Source organism: Rhinopithecus bieti, unplaced genomic scaffold, assembly GCF_001698545.2.
Source record: "Rhinopithecus bieti isolate Rb0 unplaced genomic scaffold, ASM169854v2 scaffold_24996, whole genome shotgun sequence".
NCBI lineage: Eukaryota > Metazoa > Chordata > Mammalia > Primates > Cercopithecidae > Rhinopithecus > Rhinopithecus bieti.
Window position 1 is genome coordinate 284,439 of NW_016811678.1, and position 5,339 is coordinate 289,777.

At 45.6% G+C, this 5,339-nt stretch overlaps 1 long non-coding RNA gene across 1 annotated transcript in view; it reads right to left on the reverse strand.

The window, feature by feature from the left end:
• Window positions 1-1,072: 1,072 nt before the first annotated feature.
• The window catches only part of LOC108543859 (uncharacterized), a 15,772-nt gene continuing 11,505 nt past the window's right edge, over window positions 1,073-5,339 (reverse strand). Inside the window, exons 3-4 of the long non-coding RNA XR_001889688.1 lie at window positions 3,955-4,042; window positions 1,073-1,286 (exon numbers count right to left, since the gene is read on the reverse strand). This is a non-coding gene — a long non-coding RNA (uncharacterized LOC108543859). The remainder of the gene's footprint in view (window positions 1,287-3,954; window positions 4,043-5,339) is intronic.

Sequence of the window (5,339 nt, forward strand, 5' to 3'; positions counted from 1 at the left end):
GCACTATTCACAATAGCAAAGACTTGGAATCAACCCAAATGTCCATCTGTGACAGACTGGATTAAGAAAATGTGGCACATATACACCATGGAATACTATGCAGCCATAAAAAAGGATGAGTTTGCATCCTTTGTAGGGACATGGATGTAGCTGGAAACCATCATTCTTAGCAAACTATCACAAGAAGAGAAAACCAAACACCGCATGTTCTCACTCATAGGTGGGAACTGAACAATGAGATCACTTGGACTCGGGAAGGGGAACATCACACACTGGGGCCTATCATGGGGAGGGGGGAGGGGGGAGGGATTGCATTGGGGAGTTATACATGATATAAATGATGAGTTGATGGGTGCTGACGAGTTGTGGGTGCAGCACACCAACATGGCACAAATATACATATGTAACAAACCTGCACGTTATGCACATGTACCCTAGAACTTAAAGTAAAAAAAAAAAAAAAAAAAGATTGACCCAAGAATAACAGAGCAGATAAAACCCAGCAGATTAAACTTCATTCAAGTACTTAGGCATAGTGCGAGCCACCACAGTGTGTCTGTACACCGTGGAGGCAGTGGTCACTATTCTCTCACTGATGAAGACAACTGAGTACGGGATGGGGAATGGCAGGGGCAATATAGAGTGCCAGGACTGCAGCTCAGAGTCAGGCTTTTCCATCAAGGACTTACAGCCACGCCTGTCACCTCTAGCTAGAAAAACATTTTAGTATAAATGCCATTTTATTGTTTCAATTCCAGAAATGACTACAGTGGCAAAGAGAACTTACATTTTTATTGTTGCTGTTGTGGTTGAAGCAGATCTCACTCTGTTACCCAGGCTGGAGTACAGTGTTGTGATCTCAGCTCACTGCAGCCACTGCCTCCCAGGTTCAAGTGATTCTCCTACTTCAGCCTCCTGAGTAGCTGGGATCACAGGTGCCGGCCACCACGCCCAGCTAATTCTTTGTATTTTTAGTAGATACGGGGTTTCACCATGTTTGCCAGGCTGGTCTCGAACTCTGGACCTCAGGTGATCTGCCCGCCTCAGCCTCCCAAAGTGCTGGGATTACAGACGTAAGCCACCACGCCTGGCCTAAAACTTACTTTGTAACAACAAACTTGATGTTATTACTCTCATGGATGATCCTTTCAAGTCATGGAACTCCAAACCAGGAGGGCTTCAGAAGGGAATCCCCTCTGGCAAGGCTTCTACATACAGGAACTCGGGGTTTGATTCAAACACAGGATATGGAACTTTTACTGCCTCAGTGAGTCCAAGAGCTTGAGCTGAAAGTGTAAGAGAAAATAATTTGTGGAAGATAAAATTTGACATAGACCTTCTTTTATTTGTATCTGCATTCTCAAGTACATTACGGACAAGTTCCCTACCATCAAGCAATATTCACTTCATATTGAAGGCATTTTGCTTAGGATATCGGGCAAATCTGAAGAAGAAGCCTAAAAAATAGTATTTTTAGGAGGAACATTTTAACACTTTCATTCAATAGCAGAGTTACGTTATTAGCCAAAATGACCTCTGTGTTCTAAGCAGAAATGACCGAAGGCCATTCCATACAGCAGTGGCCCCTGGCAGCCTTTGCATTCTCAAGAGGCAGGGTAGCTGTTCAAAGACAGGTGGTGTCTATGATGCAACGAAGCAGCACTCAGTAAGTTTAAGTCATCAGACACACAGTAGTCAGTATTCCTGATAAGGGACAGGAAACGTCAGCAGCAGGTATTGAGACAATGGACATGAATGCCCCGGGAATGCTGCGTGCTCCCGACTCCTTACTTCCTTCTCCATGACAGACACACCCAATCAACTGAAACACACTTTCTTGCTGAGCCCGTTCAGAATCGTTCAAGACAGCACTCCAGGAAACTGCTGTCAACAAATCTAAGTATTTGCCACACGTGTGTCAGCCAGATTTGAAGTACAGATAGTGGAATGACACTTGGCCCAATGCCGCCTTTCCTCTCCCATCCTGACACATGAGAAAGCTGAATCCAAGAGAAATGAAGTCACCTGCTTGGTTTCAATAGCAAGTGTAGTAGTAGAAATAAACCAAAGCCTAGTTTCTGGGACCTTCCTTTTTTAGGTCCTAAACGTCTATAATTCATTCAGACATGACCCTTCATTGATATGTTATTAAGTTAAAGACCCACAGTAGGGGTCCCTTCATGTTCATATGAAAGGGCGAGACTCTTATCTCCAAAAAATAAAAAATACAAAAATATTTCAACTAAAAAAAAAGTGTGACAGTTTTTGGCAATGTTTAAATAGAAAATAAGAGTATCCCTTTCAAATAAGCTGACACTTTCTAAACATGTAATAACCAGGGTCACAGAATCACAGAGGCCAGTAAGAAGATTAAAAAGTATCCCTGTGGCCGGGCGCGGTGGCTCAAGCCTGTAATCCCAGCACTTTGGGAGGCCGAGAAGGGCGGATCACGAGGTCAGGAAATCAAGACCATCCTGGCTAACACGGTGAAACCCTGTCTCTACTAAAAAATACAAAAAACTAGCCGGGCTAGGTGGCGGGCGCCTGTAGTCCCAGCTAATGTAGTCCCAGCTACTTGGGAGGCTGAGGCAGGAGAATGGCTTAAACCCGGGAGGCAGAGCTTGCAGTGAGCTGAGATCCGGCCACTGCACTCTAGCCTGAGAAACAGAGCGAGACTCCGTCTCAAAAAAAAAAAGTACCCCTGTGAGCCCCAGTGACACATACACCGCCAGGAACATTTCCTGTTCCTGTCCCTCCAACTAATCCACAGCAACATAATGTCGGCAAGTGGCACAATCTGCCTCCCCTACCTCCAGGCAGCCACAGGGAAAGTAGAGAGCAAAGGGACCATTCCCTGTGTCACTGATAAGTGAGGCTCAATGGGAAACACGAAGCATGAGGGGCACCCAAAGGTAGGTGACAAGTTCAGTGTCTCCCCTTTGTCTTCCTGCTTCATGTATTATCTGCATCTTCTGCTCTTTTCATGATAAGGAAGGAAGCAGCAATAGCGTGTCTACTGTGGAAATGTGGGACTACCATCGGGCATCATGGAACCTAATATAGAAGTTTATACAACCCTGGGAGCTTTCAGAACCTAGTGTCCTAACACGTACATCCAAGTTTTTAAGGCTCTTGACCAGGTAGTAGACTATGAGCCCCCAGGGGTTCACACAGATTTTCTAGGGTCTTCACACTGCTAACCACAGTCATGGCAACGCCTTCATTACCTTTTTAAACATTGTTTTCCCAATTGTCCCCTTAAAATTGGGCAGTTTAGGCTGGGCACAGTGGCTCACACCTGTAATCCCAGGACTTTGGGAGGCCAAGGCAGACAGATCACTTGAGGTAAGGAGTTTGAGACCAGCCTGGCCAATATGGTGAAACCCTGTCTCTACTACAAAATACAAAAATTAGCTGGGCATGGTGGTGCATGCCTGTAATTCCAGCTGCTCGGGAGGCTGAGGCATAAGAATCCCTTGAACCCAGAAGGCAGAGGTTATAGTGAGCCGAGATAGTGCCACTGCACTCCAGCCTGGGCAACAAGAGTGAAACTCTATTTCAAAAAAAAAAAGAAGCAGGCCAAAATCCTTTTTTTTTTTTGAGACAAGAGTCTTGCTTTGTCGCCCAGGCTGGAGTGCGGTGGCACGATCTTGGCTCACTGCAAGCTCTGCCTCCCAAGTTCACACCATTCTCCTGCTTCAGCCTCCCAAGTAGCTGGGACTAGAGGCACCCGCCACCACACCCAGCTAATATTTTGTATTTTTAGTAGAGACGGGGTTTCACTGTGTTAGCCAGGATGGTCTCAATCTCCTGACCTTGTGATCTGCCCGCCTTGGCCTCCCAAAGTGCTGGGATTAACGGTGTGAGCCACTGCGCCCAGCCAGGCCCAAATCTAAAAGTAAAACTTAGCATAGACAATAAAAATGGTGAGAATTCCATTCCCTGGTTACTTACCTCATAGGCTGAAGAGCTGCCTCTGCCTGTAAGGATCAGAGCATTCTGTGTTTGACGGCAGAACCTATGTCAGAATGCAGCACAATCCCTGACAAGTGAGAAGAACATCAGGGTGAGTTATCCTGACCTTGAGATTGCTTCTCTAGCTCTTTCATTAAAAAAATATATATATAAGAACCAAGAAGGAGATCCCCTCTTGCCACCTCAGTTCTTTGAACTCAGCTACTCAAGGTCCATTTTGTCGAGATCAAGGGCTCCCATAAGTGACTGTGAGGCAGATCTGATCACTCAGAGGGCAAAAGATAATCTCATAAAACCTGAAGATGCGAAAGGAGAATGCAGCTGCTGCTCAGAAACTCCACTAGCCCCTCTTGAAAAGAAATCATCTACGAACAGAGTAATTCCCACTTTCCAATTCTAGGCCTTATAGTTCTGCTGAGTGTCCCTAAACTTTTCTTTTATTTTTGAGACAGAGTCTTGCTTTATCCCCCAGGCTGGAGTGCAGTGGTGCACTCTCAGCTCACTGCAACCTCCGCCTCCTGGGATCAAGCGATTATCATGCCTCAGCCTCCCAAGTAGTTGGGATTACAGGTACACACCCATCACACCCGGCTGATTTTTGTATTTTTAGCAGAGATGGGGTTTCACCATATTGGCCAGGCTGGTCTCGAACTCCTGACCTCAGGTGATCGGCTTGCCTCAGCCGCCCAAAGTGCTGGGATTACAGGCGTGAGCCTCTGTGCCCAGCCTTCTGCTCTTTCTTGTTTTGCCCACCTAATGTAAGAAAACTAAGCTAAAATACATTTTGTAAGCAAACCAAAAGGAAGCTCTCTAGGTGGTATGGCTACTATACTCAGGAGACCTGAACTTTCCTTGACCCAAAAATGGCTATCTGGAAGTCAGCAATCTCAGAGTACATTTCAGATGCAAACTAGAATACATTAGTGTAAACTAAGAAAGTCCAGAGCTTTTGCTTGAGTAAAACTAGATGCAGCAAAACCATGGACTTCATGCATGATTGGTATTGTAAGAGAAGCCACAGGAAGTAGAATAAAATATGACACCTTCGGCCAGGCGCAGTGGCTCACACCTGTAATCCCAACACCGTGGGCAGATCATCTTAGGTCAGGAGTAAGAGACCAGCCTGGCCAACATGATGAAACGTCATCTCTACTAAAAATACAAAAAGTAGCCAGGCGTGGTGGCAGGCACCTGTGATCCCAGCTGCTTGGGAGGCTGAGGGAGGAGAATCAATTGAACCCAGGAGGCAGAGGTTGCAGTGAGCCGAGATCATGCCACTGCACTCTAGCCTGGGCAACAGAGCAAAACTCCATCTAAAAAAAAAATTAAATAAATAAAATAAAATAAAAAAGTTATATTTTTTA